The following is a 20,000-nucleotide window of genomic DNA, read 5'->3' as shown; positions in this document are numbered from 1 at the left end:
ACTCATTTTTTACTGCTTTTTTTCTTTACATCAGGCTTCCCTAAAACCCAACAACCCCCACAAAACCTGCTCCCTCCCCAGTTCTATCTATAACTGAAATTCATGTTGTATTTTAGCTGTAAGTGAAAACAAATATATCACATTCCTCCTTCATTCACACCGCAAAACCATCATGCAGATTAGATTGGCATGATAAACTGTTTCTGACTTAAAAGATACCTCAGACTGCAAAAATCAGGAGGGGTGTTGAATGTCAAACCTTTAACATAGGAGTATGTGGAAAATCTGACAAAGAACCTGCCCGTGGCACGTTTGACTTGAGGTAGTGGTGCTCACTCCTTGTTTCTTGAGCACTGTGTTTCTAGGTTAACACCATATTTACAGGCTAACACAGGAAAGTATAGAGTTCAAGAAAAAAACAAACAAAAAAGATAGAAACATTGTAACATTTATAACACCTTACCCCCAAAAAGTTGCAACATAAAGAATTTACACATGTATAACTTCAGAATTCCGTTACTCTTCTTCCTGTCTTTGCAGAGACAGTAGGTCCAACAGAGCTCAAAAAAACTGGGATTAAAAAAATGTGTGTAACATACATCAGGAGGGCAGCTATATACTGTTTAAAAATTACAAATTTGGCTTCATAAAGTACAGATGCCTGTGACACATAGTAGCTCCCAGAGAAATTGCTATAATAATTACATGAAATTATGACTAATTACTGGTATATACAGGGTGTTTCACCTTATCAGATGCTATATTCACACACCCAGGAACAGATACAACACACAGTAAACATGGGAATCAAGATTCCATGCCACACATTCCTTTTATCAACTGTTATGGATCTGAGGAACAGATCTATAAGGATCCTTTAATTAATACTAATAATTGATTAGCAGAAACAATGGAAACAGCTTAACTGTACTTTCTAAAACCCTCCAAAATTGTTCTATTTCTTTTTGTTTTGCTCTGGAACAACAATAGAACCTGTTAAGTGGTCTTGTAGAATTAACTAGCTTCAAATGGTTGGACTGGGATGGAAAGAAGTGTCAGGGTTTACCATTCCAGGAGAGCAATGCCTTTCTACAGAGTCAGTGTTCACACTGGGTATCAAACTTTACTGCTGAGAACTGTATCAACCAAGTTTTTTTCAATGAAAGTAAGGCTGAAAACAAAGAAATACAATTTATACATATATAATCCATCTCCCCTTGAAAATATTTTAAGCAGTCTCACTAGCAAAGAGATTTAATGAGTGGGAAAAAGAGGAGTTAAAGAAAGCGTTTTCATCAACTATGTTGCTCTAAATAGAGGTAAAGGGCCATTGAAAATCCAGTTGACATATTTTCATACTGAACCCTAAGTCCTCTAGAGAACTTTCAAGATTGTGCCATCACATGTGGAGGTGACTTTTTGAGCATTCTTTGCCTCATGATTTTATTTCCATAAGAAAAAGCTGGAAGTTGAAACTGTGACAACTTGCTCTGACCCATGGGAATGCAAACATCTATCTCCTGATAACATGTTGAGATAATGCACGTCACCACTGCAGCCAGCATGAGGACACTTGTCTTCACTCATTTTATATCCACTCTATCACATTCCTGGCTACACTTCCCTATCTGTCCTTTCAACACACTCCATACATTCCTCCAGTGAAGTGCACAACTCACTTGTTCAAACAGAACTGGGAAGCACAATTACACTTTCCTTACTGCAGCTGAACAAAACCCAAAAGCTACTTAAAACTGCTATTCTAGAAGGTCAGTTTTTTGCACCCTATTATGAGAGCAGCCTTCCTTTTTATTTTCATAAAGTTTGGCTGTTAGCCTCCAGATAGTCTTTCCTCCTTCAAGATAGAAACACAGTTACACTTAGCCTGTGAAATCTGGAAACCACCCAGAGAAAAGCACACATACAAGGCTCCTTGTTTGCCATCCATTATTCTGTGGATAACTTCTCCATTGTGTTGAAACCATAAGCTTATACTGTATTCTATTTGCCAAATTAGCCCCGTCTCTAACACCACAATAGCAGTAACATCCTTATTTTTAGAATTCCTTGACATTTTTTTTCTGGATACAGCCTCCCAGCAAAAAGATTCCATTAATGTTTTGAGTGGTGATACAGGAGAGTTGGAAAAGATACTGAACAAAAGCAAGAAATATTCACAAGAAAAATCATGATTTGTTTTCTACCTATTCCAAAAGTGAAGAATGTGAACAGGTGAGAGAGAAGGGGAAAAAATCCACACTGAAAACACTTCATTTTACAGAACTTCATGTTTTCTGAGCATTTCTGTCACTGGAAAATTAAAACATTATTGGCAATCATAAGGAAAAAACCTACATTACACATGCAATTTACCTTTTCTAAAAACACCTAGTAAGTTCTGATGCACTTAATTCAAATAAAATTGTTTTAGATCAAATGTGATGCTGAAATCAATTAATTTAGAGCATTTTATATTGTTTCCATTCAGTATGGCAATTGTAGTCATTGAAGCTGCATTACCTTTCAGGTGTTTACTAGTGAGGCTAAAGCAACTGGTATTACCTGTTGGACTCCGGTGCAGTGCAGTGGATGCTTCACCTGAAGTGCAGAGAGAGGCATTTGTCTCTGTTTCCACCTCAGATGTTTTCTGGCCCATCCCTTGAGATGATACATTGTATTAAACCACTTTTTCTAGTGATTAAGAATCCAACCTAATAACCATTGGGTTCATGAGTGTGGATTTCAATAGGTGTCAGATGTGACCTTGATTTCTCAGCTGGGGCCAAAGACTATTTGCTTTTAACTGCTGATTTTGTCCTCCCCTCAGAGTCTTCTTACCAACAAATTTCTGTGGGGATACAGACTTCAGATTTCTGACAATGATGTCACTATTCTTACATATTTTTAGCATCATTTTGCTTGGAAGAATCTCCCTCCCTCTCAAGCTACCCTACTACTGTTAATCACTTGTGTTGTGTCTTCTAGGTAGTCTTGCACATAGCACAGTGAATTACTGATACTCATCTCAGGAGGCAAGCAATACAATTTGTTACCTGCCTGGTGCCAGAATGGATGAAGACCATAAGGCATAGGATAGACACTTTAACTGAAAAAAAACCACACACCATTATTTGAATTTAGAAATCAGTAATTTTTCAGTTAAACCTTCACCAAATGTAGTGTTGTGCCACATCTCAAATTCCTGGAAAAGCAAAGAAAAGAGCTCCCAAACTCTAACATCAAGCACAGGAGGGAACATCTTCACAGATCTGAATGTTTAAGGGTTTTTTTTTTTTTTTTAGAGTAAATCTTCTGGGTGCAGTTCAAAAGACTCCTTATATACAATTGAATAGAGTGACCAATTTTCACAACACAAATTACACTATCAATTTACAGTTGCTGTTCTTAAAAAAAAAGGTGTTTTTCTTTGCACACCAACTAAAAAGTTCAGTCACTTAAATTACACAGATTGATCTGTCTGTGGTGGAAATTACAATTTAAGCTTTATTTATCTGTGAGTATGCTATACATCTCTTCTAACTTCTAGAAAAATTACCACATAATCCAAGGTCTTCTAATAAGGTATTCACAGACTCTAAAACTGAAAATATAACACCTTTTGCCTAAACTCCTTTAGACCTATCAGACCTTAGAAACTAGCCCTGGAAAACAGCTCTGCTACAAAACTCCAAGGTCAGCAAGCGTGAGAGAGGACATACGGTGGGTTTGAGGCAGGAAAGGAAGATAGACCTTTAACTAAGTAATTACATTGAATACTAGCTGCAGAGATGTAACAAAGAATGAAGGAGAAAGGATGTATTACTGGGGCTGATAGCTGGAAATTCCATTTTTATTTGTAGCTGGAAGTGCAGCAGCTGGAAATGGAAATAGGCAGCTGGTGCACTCTTTGGGAACACTGAGAGCAGCCTGCACAGAAAGGGTACCCCGAAGACACCACGGAACTGGCTTGTAGTCTTATAGAATGTTTCCAGGTATTCTTCAGACATTGCCTTGGGTATGAGGCATTTCAGTAATCCAATGCAAAAGTTAAGATACCCACGAATAATTTTATAATGGCTCATACACAAATTCAAAACCTGGTAAAATCCAAGGGTGATCCCTTTTGCTAACAGAGCTTTTGGGAAGATCTCTCAGTGTAGAGGGAACAGGAATGTAATTTCTCTAACTTCCATCGGTAGTGTGAAGCAAGACAGCTAGCTGGAAACCTCCTATTTCAGTCTCAGGTTGAAGCACAACAAACGGAAGCACACTGATATGTGCTCAGCTGTGGTATCCCTCCTCCCAAAAGTCATTCTGGACACATACAGTAAGTACCCACATTTTCAGAATATGAGACCTCCTGGCCTTGAGGCCATGGTCAGCAGGAGGGGTGACAAAACAGAAGCCTGCAGTGCATGGCAGCAGTCAGGGCAAATTAACAATTGCCCAGGCTATTCACAAAAAGAAAGAATGGAGCCATTCAAGAGCAAATCCATCTGTCCCTGTGAGAGTTCACAAGAGTGTCAGAGAAACCTCACGGTCAACAGTCTCTAAGTGCTGGCACATAGGAATCCAGCACAATCAGCATGGATACTTGATGCTTTATCCACTGGCAGAAGCTCCACTGTCAGGGCACTGTTTTCACAGCCTGTGTGCTTCCATGGTTTGAATCTACCTGAGGGTTGAAGGTCTGCAGCTTTGACAAAAAGCCATGAGAAAAAACAAGAGGCAAGGCAAGACTCTTGTTGCCATTTTCATCACAAAGTGAGAGTTTCTTGGACATGAAAGAAACAATTGCTTAATTATACATCTGGCCAATTACCATATTTCCACACAAAAGGCACTGACAGTGTAGGTAAAGAAACATCATTACAACAACTTTATTAGGAACTTAACCAATGTTTTCCTTAAGTCTATAGATGATTTTCACTGAGATTTTCACCAAGAGGGTTATTGAGCATTGGAACAGGCTGCCCAGGGAAGTGATGGAGTTACCATCCATACAGATATTCAAAAGACACATAGATGAAGTACTGAGGGGTATGGTTTAGTGATGGGCCTGGCAGTGTGAGGTGACTGAATGGACTTCATCTTAAAGGTCTTTTCCAACCATAACAATTCTATGATTCTATGAACATGCCTATGTTCACATGCTGTCTAAACAGGTCTATGAATTTGACATTTAAACATAAGCCAGCTCAATACATCTTATGTCCACATTAGTTATGACCGCTGGGACAAGTCTCAAAATATGAATCACAGGTAACTGCATGCAGTAATATCTGCCCATACTTGCAGAATGAGGGACAGACTTCTGTGCAGTTGGATTTACTTCATACATCTCAACAGATGCTAAGTCACATGCTAGAGATAATATGTCAACTGTCAACACCGTTACCTTGGAGCTCATCAGGGCACAGTAGAGGATTGAATTATGAATATCTGTACAGTTTATGAGAGTACAGATCTCATTTTAGCACCTCTAAAGAGTGATACCACCATGTTTGTCCTTTTATGTTCCTCTTTCCTGCCCTAATTTAGGACGAACCAAGTTTAAAAAGCCAGGAGAATACAACAGACCTCTGATCTCCTTCTGTAGGAATAATTTTCAAAAGGTTCAAGAGAACCCTTGCCATTCTCTAGTGGAAGCCAGTAGGCACTCTTCATTTATATCTTATATGTATTCAGACAGCCCTGTGTGAAGTCCAGGCCTGAGGACTTCTAGGCACACATGATCCCAGCTTCAACATCTGCACAGCCTATGTGAAAGGTCCATCCCATCAATGCAGTTGGGAGGACTATGACACTGTCCATGTTCCATACCAAATCTGAGTGATTCTTTCTCCAAGGCAGATTTAATCCTGCTCATCATGTAGAAAATGCAAACTTGGTTTTACCAGCCTCTTTAGTTCCTGGCATAACATATCCAGCATAAAGCTGGGGAAAGATGATGAAAACCTTCTTTGGCTCTTTTTAGATCATGAATCTTGATTTTTAAATTTTAATTAACAGCTGTCAAGGAATTACAATAGTATAGATTAAGAGGGTCATTTAGGAGTTACTGTGCCACTATCTGAGAAAGAAAATAGCAGTGTATTGGGCCATAGATAACATATGGAACAATAGTCTCCTTCCATCTGAAATCTCTGTGGATTCACTATCCTCTTAGAGTAGTCTCTCCTGTAAGAAGTGAAATTCCACCTCTCCAAATAAGTTGGGAATTGTTGTATACCTCATGTTCACTCTGAAATAAAATGACTATGCTGAGTGGGCCATCTTTCAAGTCAATTGCTGTTTTTGAAAAGATGATAAATCTAAGACCTATGTCTTGCCTTCTCTATTTTTTACTCAGGCAAAGCTTTTCCTTTCTAGTACCAGTAAGACGTAGAGAAGTAAACTGGAAACTTAAAGTATAATCCTGAGCACTAACAGCAGAATTGCAGTTAGTCCTTCCATAGATTTATTGGGAATTGATCTCTTCCTTTGTATTTTCAACAAATCAACTGGCTTAGAGGTAGCAGCTGATCAATTTATTCAAAACGCCTCTCCAAATCTGAGGAGGATAAAGCACAGCCATTTTCCAGCCATTAGCATGCAACCCTACTATGTGGGATTGCAAATCCACATGAAGAAATATTTTTGCATGAGTGCTGTAGCTTTTGAGAAAGGTGCTGCTGCAAGAGCTTCTTGAGGCAACACAATAGTCTTAAAGATACAGACTATATGTCACAAACAAGGAAATGTTACTGTTAAAACATCTTTTTTGAACAGTTAAGGCTCACTCTCTAGTCAATGAGGAAAGGCAGTCTCACTGTGAGTAGAAGGGTGATGCAAGAGTAACCCATCATCTAGAAGGAATATTTAAAACTCGCTGACTTCCACAAAGGATGAGGTTTGAGATGGGACGGAATAAAGATTGCCAAGGAAACGAAATGCCAGCTGCTTACCCCAAACAACTACTTTATACTGTCTCTTGAGTATGCCTCACATTTTTCACCATTAAATGGAAAGAGCTAATAAAAAAACCACCAAATAATCAGAACATAAAAGTGTATAATGATCATAAAATAACACATTTTTCTCTCTTAACGTTTCAGCTGTCTGAAGAATAGTTTTCTGGTGTAAAAGAGATAACTATATATCTTCTGATTTTATTGGCTGCAGATTACACTAATTATCATAAAAAATTACTACCACTAATAAAAATTCTATTATAAGTTACTTATAGTAATCTCTAGGGTACTATACTTTGCTTAGAAAAGATCGTAATTACACTGCATTACAGGGAGAATTTGTTTCCTGAAGCAGCTTTAACACTCTCTGTTTCTTTTAACACTTTAAAGTTGTTGGGTTGGTGTTGGGTTTTTTTTTTCCTCTCTCCCTTTTCAGGTCAAATGTTGCCTGTTATTTCCACTGTGCAGGATGTGATTTTATCCCAGAATAATTATCCATCTCTGTTGCAAGTGACGCAAATGAGGTTTTAAAATCACAAATATCTGGGTGGGTTTCACCTCCCAAAGGGGTTAGCATGTCTCAATGGAAGGATGCATGAAAGGGAAGACCTAACACTCTCCGCCCAAAGGGAAACACATTCTGTATAAAATTGCTGGAAGCTAGTGGGTGTTCACAAAAAATACAATGTTCGGATTTTATTTGACAAGACAACAATTGTTATTTTCCCTTTTAGATACTTTACATTTTACCATCTGTGAGGTTGATGACTCTTAAATGACCTTAAATCATACTGCTTTTAATGGCAGTGGTTACAGGCAAATGTGGAATTCTGTGTACTACCTGCCTTGGACTGAACATCAAATTAAACAGCTTTGCTTTGATAGCTGACACCGTAGTAAATAACCTCAAAGTCCAACTAATTAAAATAAAATTGAAACGGTGGCCATTTCTTTTAGAAAGGGTTTCAATGCTTCAATAGCAGGGCTAATCAACATCTTAATTAACAGTCATATAAAATGAAATAGCCCATTTGAGTTGCTTTAAAATAGACAACTCATTTATGCAAAGACTAGTGGCATATTAATTGCTAACACTAAGAAAAAAAAAGATGCCTTTGAGCTTTACAGCTTCCTTTGCAGCAAAGGATTTGAGAACTAAATTGTGGAAAAAGTGTATTACAGTAGTTAATTTCATGACAGACATGAACCAGAGGCACAATCAAATGTGGGAAAGTTTTGTGGTGTGTTTCAGTTTCCTACTTGTTTCTTTTTTTCCAAGTGAGATTAATTAATCAAAGTAGCCTCGTAATATTCCTATTCTATTTAAAGTTAAGCATTCAGGGTTTAGTCCTGGGAGACACTGACCAAACTGGCTGTGATCCAATAAAACAGTTAACTCAAAGCACATGCATCTTCCCAACTGAGATCAACTGGATGACTCGGGAGCTGGAGTGCATGCCTTTCCCTTTTGAAGTGGTCGACTCAGGACCCTGCAAGGACTGAGCCTTCTCCTCCCTGATCCTGAAGCATGCACGTGCACTCAAAATTGACCCAGGCAAACAATCAAAGGGATACTCATTTGAGTAAGCATTTCCAGGATCAGGTCCCAAATGACTCATCTCCTCCAATTAGTCTACCTCAGGTTGTATCTTTAAATAGCTTTCATTTGCTAATGTGTGTGAGGGAGGAGCGGCAGGGAGGAATTACATTTCCTTTCCTAATTACTTTACTTTTGTTGACATCTTGGAATAAGTTTTTTACTTTCAGACGAGAAAAGTTGATTTACACTACAGAAAGAGCACAGCAAGCATGAGAAAATTATTTGCCCTTCCTCCTGCCAGGCATCCATTTCCTTTTCACTGTTGCTAACAATGCGCTAACTATTTATGCATTTGTCAAAGGATCCCAACATAAGAAAACTATATTTAAATTACTTCACTACAAAGTGAAAACACAAGGTAATGATTCAGATGCTATTTAAGTAGTAATAATATTTGTACAGACTGCCTGGCGAGCACGCTGGTAGGTGGCAGAAGTTCAGTACAGACCTAAAGGGTCAGCAGCAACCAGAACTCTGAAATAGCATTTAATTTTCTTCTTTAATAAACAACTTTTCATTTAAGACTCTGAAATATGCACAAGAATGTGTCATTTTCCCTAATTAAAGCCTGGTTTCACTGCATTTTTCAATGAAGCTGAAAATGAAGGAGCTTTATTTGCTGAAGAAGCAAATGTTCAAGACAGAATTTTGTCTACGTGCAATGAGTTACTAACTGTAGCCCAGGCTGCCCAGCCCAGCCCAGATGCTAAAGATGGGAGGATGTGCAGTTGAGGGTATATTGAGACTGAAGAGCATTGACAAGCTAACAAGGGAACTGCTGTACATGCTCCACAAAGGATATCAATCCCTCTGCTGTCAGCCTGGCTCTTGTCATAAGCTATATATTTGCATAACCTCATGTTCAAAATCTAGAAATCAAACAGACACCCCAAACATTTTCACACTTTATGTAAAGCCTGATCATGTAATAAACACAGACAATGCAAAGAACAGTACCTTTCACTGAATTCTTGAAAACAGCCGAAACAGACCAAACCACTGATGCTTATAATGCTCCCTGTTTTGGCCACTGAACAAAACATTTTGTAGTCAATGTAAGGACAGATTTGCAAACTATATATGAAGGTTGATATGTAGAAAGAATGTTTTTAGACCTGGAAAGAGTCACTTCTATCTGCCTCCTCATTGCAGTATTCACCTTTTGTTTCCAAACTGGCTAACTACAATCTGCGATATCTGTGTTACACTTGGGTTGTCTGAAAGTCTGACCTTCTAAATTCCAGATTTTTTGCATCAGATGACAACTGCAGACAGAAATACAGACCTACTGAACTTACTAACATACTGAGAGTCACAGAATTAACGCTGTAAGCAATCCTCTATTTATTTACCTATACTACACACTCGTTAACAACGTTACAACTGACAATGAATTTTATCACTAAATTCACTTTCATCTCCAATTCAGTCCAAGAGGAGATAGAAACTGCTAAAATGGCTGCAGGCTTTCCTCCCTTCTGCCCAATTTGGCATATGCTTGCACATTCCCCGGCATGGTAGAGTCATCCTGAGAGAGCGGGATTTCAGTCAGGCCCTGAGATATTGCAACTCATCTGTATTGGGCACTGTGGAACAGAAAATGTATCTGTTGAGGTCCTGCTTTGCACTGCAATGTCTGGAGACCATGAAAGAGCAGAAATGAGATATTATTCCAAGTACATATACTGTTATGTGATACATTGGCTAGTTTGCTAAGAAAATGCACTTGAATCATTGGGGATGGATAATAGAACCATGATAAAATGTGTCCATCTTGGAGGCAAGAGGGAGAATCTCAGAAAAAATCAGAAACCATCTACCAAAGACAACTTCTCCCCATCTCACCAAGAACTGTGAAACCAATAAAATAACCAGATTACCAAGCATGATCACTTGACCTCATAAACACACCTAAATGTCAGCACTAACAACACTGGCAGAACACCGTTCTGTTAGCTTTTGTTTGTATGTCCTGTTCCATTTCTTTTTTTTTCCCCCTATGTTTTCTCTGTTATAATTATTTAATTACCTTTTTCCATGTTCCTTGTGACCTTCAATTTTCTTTCTCAACTCCCACAAGGTACAAGGAGCTCAAGACACTAAAGCTCTTCAGCTGAATAACAGCAACATGGCAATGCTGGTGGGCAAGAAATGCAATAGAAAGAAGCCAGAATAACTTTATTAGCTGCCAAATCTGAGCTTGAGAATAAATTCACATTTTTTTTTTCTTGGTACAAACACTCAGAGCCTTAAATATCTTATGGGGTTTAAACAATAACTGGAAGACTATGAACTAGCAGCAACTCTATTAAAGGTTTTGCCCCAAAGGAAAATTAAGACTTATTTTCTTCCTCTTCTAGGGAAATGGAGCGCTTCAATACCATGTGTGTTTTTCATTTAATGCATATGTCAATATGCTTTAAAAAGCATCATTTGTAGCAGCAAAAGCTGTGCCTGGGCAAGATCCTTCTGATTATGTATATATAGCTTATCCAAAAAGTTGTAACCCTGGTACCTACCTGGGCACTGGTAGGAAAGTTATACAGTGAAGTACTTTAACTTTTCACCTGACCAAACAGAAACACCAAACAAAACATATAGAGAATTCAAAACACTGTTCATTTTCCAGCAGATCAAATGGAACATGACCTAATGCAATGGTCTGCAATAAACAACTTCATATGAAAGAAGCAGGGAGAGAAGTATTTTTCCTGTTCTCTCAGGAAAAAAAAAGACACATATAACAAAATCCAAAATTGCTAAAAATATCTTATTGAGGCAAGTACTGAGTCTTTGATGGAACATTAATTCCTTCAACTTATTTTAGTTTCCTCTAAACATTTTGCAGTACAATGCTATTCGTGTGATGTGAAAACTCATCCTGTTTCAGAAAAATTACACAAGGATTTTACATGGCCAGTTCTTTTACCCACAGTAAATCAACACAGTGATATAAACAGAAATCCTGACAGAAAGAAATTCCAACCCTCCAATACAATGCTTAATCACAAAATATACCCTGCCTGTAAACTTATTCTCACTTCAATTCAGCTATGACATCAAAACATTGTGCATCATATTTCTAAATTTTAAGATGTGCAATTCCACAAATCATAACCTTATGAGTAGGGGAAGAGAACTACAGAAGAGATTTCCCTCAAGAGCAGCCCCTGATTCCCAGGTAAGTGATGACAGGGCTTTTACATGGTGTGGTGGAATGAAGCTGCAGTTGCAGGCTTTGAACTTCTGCAGAACATTCTGTATCTCTCACTTCCCATTTGGATGCAATTTTGTTAACTTCAGAACAAATCTGTAGGAACCTTGCTAATCTAACAATACTAATAGGGCCTTTGTTTTGATTACTGATTAAAAGATATAATATCTGATTTCAGAGTGAATGAGGAAACGTTTTTAAAATGATGCTCTCTTGTGCATAGTAATGCAAGGCAAGGTGGGACCTTTCCCAGCTGAGACCCTCCCAGCTGTTGTCTGTGTAAAGCAAAACAATTAAATTGGCTTCTAGGAAGAAGAATGTTTTCCAAGGTCTCTTCTGCATACTGCTCATTAACTGAAAACATTAGTTTCAAGGGGCTTTCTCAGTAAGCCAGGAGTAACATCCCCTATCTGTCACTCTGTACACCGCCTCCAGCCCCCAACCCCCCAGTTTAGTCTGTGCGTGTCACTTGCTTTCCAACAACTGTCTTAATGTGTAACTTGGGCTGAATTCAAGGTTTGCACCCTTCAGCTTTGTTCACTTGTAACCATTCCTCATCTTAAAGGGCCAAACCAAAGATCTCAAACTTTATTTACCATGTAACCTGTCACTATGATAAAAAAATCTAAAGCCTTTTCCAACTTTCAAGAAAGAGACAAAACTTGTTTAGTTTTCCCTGGCAGTTACCTCTGTTTTGCAAACCCTATTCAATTGCAGACAGTTACTTTTGAACACTGAGAGTAGGTGTTAAATTGAGATTATGGTAAACAGCAGATTTCTTTGGTTGGTGAAGAAATTATTTCATGAAGACACAAGAGAATTAAGAAGAGTTTCATGTCACTTACTGTATGTGCTGATCAGAGAGTGAATGATGAGTTTCTTGCTGTGGACAGCTGCTCTGTGGAATACTGTGCAGACTTCAGGTGAAAGAAAAAGAAATCCATGCCTTAAAATAGAAAAAAAATAAAGCTTCTTAGGCCTTTTGTGCGAAAAATAAACAGATCTTTCTTGCCAGATTTATTATTCTATTTACACATTGCCTGAATGTGTCTAAGAACTTTTTGAATTTTTTTTCTTCTGTATCTCATTTCACTATTACTGTGACAGCTTGCTTCTGTCAAAGAGAAAAGACTGTCTTTCTCGTTATTATATTCACCAATGCTGAGATCTAGGACTTTCTTAGCCTGAAGGGAACACCACTTTAGTTGATGAGGTCTATATCACATTAGCTACGTTGGGTACCAAGTTACGAGTAGGCACAAGAGATATTAAACATTACTACTATACTGTGAAAGACAGAGCAAACAGGTATTCTCCACAGTGTAGGTTTTATACACATATACAGAGAGATAGCAATTACAGCTTCTGTATGTTTCTTGATAGTTATACTTAGTAGACAAAAAGGCAAATGCTACAGATCAGATCTTCCATGTCCATATAAAAAAAATGTCAGAAAGGTTGAACTTTCCTCCAAACAGCTGATATTCTGGTGGGGTACCATCTCCTCCTGCTGAGCTACAACTAAACTGTCAGGTAGACAACTTGCTGCTTGAAAGTAGAAGAGCACATGGCCCCCAAGAGATGCCTAAAGCCTCGTTGGAAACCAGGATGAAAACCAGGCTGAAATCTTCTACTCTTTGACCACAAATGCAAAGCTGTCCATTTTTCTCTTCTCCAGAGCAGGGACTGAGTGGCCAGTGCTTTGCTGCCATTGGCTCCCTCTGTTCATATGGTATGCACATATGCTATTCAGAGCAGCACAGACTGTCATCTGCTTATCTAGTGTATTATGTGACTAGTGAGGTGCCACATGGTTGAACACCAGGAAACATATTGCTTGCTTTCACTATCAATGACCTAGAGGGAAGAATATGCAAGGGAGGAAATTTGTGGTGATAAACTGGAGCTGAGACTAGGAAGGAGGTCTAAACAATGAAAGAGGCTGACAAAAAAAGTGACTACTAACTTCAAAGATGAAATGCTTGGTCTATACAGAATGGAGTGCTCCTTATTTAATGGGAACAAAATATAAATAAGACAGGACTGGGCCAGTAATGTGATCAGAAAGCAGAATATGAAGTTTTAACTGGAGTTAAAAAGCTAACATTTACAGAAGTAAATGTCTTTGTACTTGTCAAAACTCTCAGCAAACCCTGTGCTTTCTCCTATATTTTCTCTACCATTATGCACGTGATGTAATTTGTAATAACGTTGAAGCCAGTTTGCAGTGTGAGGCATGCAGTACACATGTAGGGAGCTAACTTCTGCAGGACCACACATCTTCATTTCAAGTGGGTCACTCAAAATCGTAAAGGAGCAAATGACTTCAGCCTCAGTTTCATGAGGTGGGATATAGCTTTGAGTGCACACCACCACTGTTTTAAATAAAGGCAAATTCACAGAGGTAAGAACCCCTCCTGTGCCCTAAATTGCTAATTTAAATGCACCCATTGCATCACAGCTGCTCTGAATTGTGGCCATTGATATTAAGAAGTCTAGTTCAAGACAATTCAGATTTAGCACAAACAAGTGAAGTCTAATTTCGAGAATTTTCCTGCTACTACCACTGTTTAAAATATGAGTGACATATTTATTTTGTTATACTGAAAAAATAAGTGTAGGTGATTTTTGTCAGTGATGTGGCTTCATTTGTCCCAAAGTACCACCCTTTTTCTTTTCTTAAAATGGTATCTTCTTGGCATGCCTCTTGGCATATTAATAAAAAATAAATTTGAGGTTGAGGCTGATTAAAACTGAAAGTAAGCCTTGATCTGACATGTTATTTTGATTGGGTTTTTAAAGTTCACATAGTTCTAGTTCTAATTTATGTTATGCATGGTATATATCTTCTTGGTTGAACAATTACATTATTCTAAACAATTATATTGCTATGATACACATAATGCATGGCTCCTGAGCATAAAGTTCTTTAATGATAGCAGACTGTAAAGTGGTACAGTTCACTTTTAAAAGGTCATGCATCTTTTTTCAGTAGATTAACATTTTATCTTTTAATGGTGTTACGAAAAGGTCAAAGATTCTAACAGATGGAATATGGAAAGCTTCTATTGAAGAAGATCAATGTGTTAAGCATCAGTCTAAGTCCAGAAACACAGCCATTTAATGACTGTTGTTCTTGTTTTATTTTAAATTACCACTGTCTTGACTGTTTGAATGCTAAAATTATATTTTCATATTTAAAAGAAATGGACTGTCACCATCTGACATGGATATCTATGTTTGTATTGTATTTTCAAGAATATTTCTTCATCGTACAAAACAAGAAAAGTTCCTTAAATAATTAGCTCACTCTTAGGCTAATGGCCTGTCACTTTGACATCCAAATGGATGCAGCAGAATGATCCCCAACAGCAACAGGGAAGATAATTTTATATTGGTTTCACTGAGTAAGTTTGTAATAATTTAAACAGATATATGCTCTCAAGTCTCTTCTGTGCAACATGCTGTTGAACTTTTAATATGGGTGATATTATAAACTTATGATGATATTTTTCAAGGAGGATATGTTTAGGTACTAGATCTTTCCAAGAGTATTCTATTATAATATTTAGACTCCAAAGCTCTTAAAGAATAAAGTGTAAGCATTTCAGTTGTTCCAATAAATTCAGACCTTCAAGACCCACCTGGACATGTTCATATGCGACCTGATCTAGGTGAACCTGCTTCTGCAGGGGGGTTGGACTAGATGATCTCTAAAGATCCCTTCCAACCCCTACCATTCTGTGATTCTGTGATTCTGTTGTGTGTTTGCAGGAGACTGTAAGCTCTTCTGAGCTGCTACATGCCTCTGTCTACTTTTATAAAATAACTAATATGACAGAGTAACATGATTGGTTTTCTGTGTGCTAAAGTAAACATGAATATAAAAACTAACAGTAGGGGGTCAAGCTGCTTTGTAGAAAGTTATCAGACAGCTTCTAAAGGTTGTCAAGCTTATGTGTCTGTGGCATATATGTGCGTTTTTTCATATTTACTTGTATTTCAAGTTCTTATTATCCCCTTGAGCCAGGCCTGCTCCCAACAAAAGGGTTTCAAGAAAGTAAAATTCTAGTGGAATTAGGGATTCTCCTCAGGGTCCTTGGACATAATAGCTATTAAGAAACAGCAAGTGAATTTGCACTCAAGTCTCCATCTTGGTTTACATATTCATACATTTTAGGAGCAAATACAGCCTAGAGATACTGTTCTTCAATTGCTATACATGAGAACAAAATGGTGACCTTAGGGAGTCACCTGATTCTTGCTGTCGGTGTTTTCCCTTCAAATGGAAATGCATAACAGTATTTTGATAAACTACTGAACAAGGTAAACCAGACATAGATTTTACAGAAAAATTCCAGTTTCCAGAAAAATTACTGAGCAATATTACCTGGATATATTTAAAGCCCAATCTATCCATAGACACAAATCAATAAAGTATTTGTTGCTCAGAGTACAAAAGATAAAGGGTTATTTAAAAGACATGTTCAAATAATTTTATATTTTGTCTGTTATTTTGTAATTTTGTAATTTCATGTTAAAAAGAAGCTTAAAAACATTCAGTTTCTACTTTAAGACAAGGCAAGGCCACTTTTGTTTTTTTTTTTTTTTCCCATGGATTTGCATTTATCAAACATTGTAAGTACTGTCAGCTTTGACATTGTTTAAGACTATACTCTAAACAAAAACCTGGTGCTAGTTCTCAGGTGCAGAATAGGTATAATCTGAGGCTAAGACAAGTTACCTTTTTGGAGCTAGTGTGGGTAGAAAATTCCAAAGCCACCAAGAGAAGCTGCTCTTCTTCCCAGTGTTGCAGACATTTCAGCAAAGGTACTGGAGTTTCAAATACCTCAGCCCGGTTTGTTGACAACCACTGTATTTTGGGTAAGAGAGACTTTGGGAATTCAATAACCATAAATTCTATTTACATTTTTACTGCTTCAAAGACACACAGTAAGATATTGGACTAATTAAGCAGGCTACCATAGTCCTATCAGCTTCAGTTTTACTGGATTCGAACTATAGCCCCACAAATATCTATGGAAAAAGGACAATTTTAGTGCAAAAGACAATGAATACAACCACTAAACACTGCTGTCTATCTCATCATCTAGTAGCAATTAGGAACTGATGAGGATGGCTAAAAATTCTCTTTTAGGTAGATGAAATATTCCAGCAAATCTTCTTGCTCCTCTGCTTGCTCTAAACATTGCATTTTTTTCAATGGTACATAAGCACAAGTCATTCTCATTCAAGCTTCAGTGTCACCTTCAAAATGAGAAAGATATAACTTCTCTGTCTGGATTAGACAAGATACAGCAATAAAGCCAGACTCTGTGAACACAACACAAAACTTATCCCATATTTCCTTATGAACCTCCTTACATAGTTTCACATATGGACTGTATAAGACAGCCAAGGGAAGAAGCCTTCACTAGCCCTTGGAATGTCTCAGTGGGAACAGATCAGTCACTGAAGGGCCATGCACCAACAGTTCACAACATCAAGGCAGAAGATAGCTTCAGGAATATGATAGCTAGCTAGACACTACAAAGAAACTGTCACTCTGCTTTATGCAAAAATAAATTATAGCCTATGATAAAAAACATATTTTTTTCCCACTACCTTTGAGTAGTCAGAGATAATGTTAATCCAAAAAACAATTTTACAAAGCCAGGAGGCCACAAAATAATCTACCACAGCCAGAAACTCTGTAAGTCACTACAGGTATAAAGTTAGCATAGAAAATATGAAGTACTGATTTACTAAGTTTCATTATGGGGTTTTTGTCTGTCGTTTTTCCACATACACTATAGGATCTGAGAGACCAAGAGGTTTCCTTACCATGCTTACTCACTAGTAGTAGAAGTCAAATTATATTCCTGTAAACAGCTCTGGGATGCTATTGCTCTCTCTGAATTTGCACCGGGGTAAATACATTGAAGCCTGGAAAAGAGTATTAATATATACAGATTAAATGGATTCCAACCTGCTTTCTCTCCTCTGTCTTTGCTCTACAGAGCTGGCAAGAGCAGAAGCAGTAAATACTTATGTTTTGTCACTTGAGTCAGCACATATAATTCTTCATACACATAGGAACTAACTCTGCTGCAGAAGAAAATACCATTTTCACAATAACTTTTCACAGTGGAACTGTGCCTTAAATCAAACAAGCAAGTACTGAGTCAGCTCAGTGGCAGAGCAACAACAATTTGATCTGCTACGTGGCAAGCTTTGGTTTGGAGATACTAAACAATTCTTCATCCCGGGCCCCAGGCTTGTAAGTATTATGGAAGATGATGCAATCCGTTCAGACTCTGGGGAGAAAAGGAACAGTCATACCTCTCTTGAGAAACCTTTTGTGCAGAAAAATTTATTGTGTGCCCCCAGGTGCAAAGGCTATGGATGAAATGCAACTCAATAAAGACAAGCCAAGGTGTTTCAAGAGAGCTAATGAACATTTTGGTATTTGCACTTAGTCAGACAAAGCAGTGTTTTCCAGTTGAGCAAGGAGACAGCAACCATGTGAGTATGATTTCTATGTGATAAGAAATGCTCCCAGAGTTTTTTTAAGCCCCATGTTTTGGGGTTTTTTTAATACAAAAAATGATCAGATCTCCCACCATTATGCTTCCCTTCTATACTTTTTTTAATGTCCCTTTTGAGAGGAGCTGTAACTCTTTTATGAGGGTAGCCTGTCTTCTAAGCAGTCTAGTAGGTTTACATTTTCAACATGTACAGAACATAGGTTTGCATACTCTTCACTTCCCATTCTATAAGGTAGGGAGAATGTCCATGGAGATGTACAGTGACTTTATAATTCAGGTGTTCTGTTTGATTTCCCTGTTCAAGTGCAGCTGATGGGACATATGAAAGAAATGACTGACGTGTGATTGCCCACAGACAGAGTACCAACATGAGCACTAGGAATTCATGACAGCTATGGAAAGAAGTACTTGCAATGAGGTATGAGAGAATATTTTCAAGGAATGCCCCTTACAGCATCCAGTGAAGCTTCTGAAAGGATCATTCATTATAAACCATGTTGGCTTGATAATGAACTCTGATAGAGGACACGATGTCAATACAGCTCTTCCTTTCTCTTTTACTCTTGGATTTAAAAAAAATATATTTTTTTAGCCTTTGAGTACTTCTGTGATCTGATTTCTTATACCCTGCAGGGGACAGCATTGGGTAAAGAAAAGTAGAAATCTTATGATAAAGAAGCATTTGCTTTCAATTATCAAATTTTACTTTATTAATTGGGATACCAAAAAAAAGCATATATATATATAGATATTCCTCTTTTTTTAGGTTGACATAAATCCTCTCTATCTCTTCACTCATAGACTCTTCTGAATTATTAATAGAAATTATTATGGTTGCGTTGTTCATTCTGCTATCAGCAGTGAGAAAGATTCCCAACAATTTGTAGTCACTAGCATTACATGGGAAGAAGAAATGCTGCATAATATTGCTATAACTTAGGACTGCCTTCTCATGACAGGCTGTGTAACACGGCATTTCAGTAGCTATGTTGAATCCCCTCTATGGCATCAACACAGGTAGCAATTCGTGGGAGGGGGGGAAGAATGTTTTTATACTATCATCTTTCATTAAAATATATGTGTCTACAGACATGGACACACACATGCACATATTTTGTCTGTAAATGTTCATGTAAATGCAAGCCAAAGCATTTGCTTTTATTTTCCTCAGCCATGGTTGAAAAAACAGAGATGTTTGCTCCCTTGCAAGTAAGCCTGTATTTAAAAGTGGTATTGCAAAAGGTATATGGTAGCCTTGTTTATTTTGGACAGATGCAAAGAAGTATCTCTGAACTTCTGCCAGTGATCAAAGGAACTGATGATGTAGAACAGATTCATGGGCCATGTCCTATCAGCCTGCACTTTACCCATCATCCATCATCCAAACCCTAAGCCTTTTTCTGAGTGATGATTGCACCCTAAACACATAAAATTAATCACCACTCTAGCCTGGCCAGGTGTCTTGCCTCCAGAAATTATCTCACTGCAGTAAAAGAACTGCTAGAATCTGATATCTGTACTGTAATTTTATTTTAAGAGTACTGCATGGTAACACTAAGATTGATTTACATATCTGAAAAGTTTCTAGTTTCACAAAGCCAATATAAATTCTTGGAGAAATGTGTAATTGGAAAAAAATCTGATTGATCATAAAAACAGAGCATTTGAATGTTTATTAACTTCTG

The sequence above is a fragment of the Colius striatus genome, chromosome 14 (assembly GCF_028858725.1).
Source record: "Colius striatus isolate bColStr4 chromosome 14, bColStr4.1.hap1, whole genome shotgun sequence".
Taxonomy (NCBI): domain Eukaryota; kingdom Metazoa; phylum Chordata; class Aves; order Coliiformes; family Coliidae; genus Colius; species Colius striatus.
The sequence above is the reverse complement of the archived record's forward strand: the minus strand, read 5'-3'. Positions refer to the sequence as shown.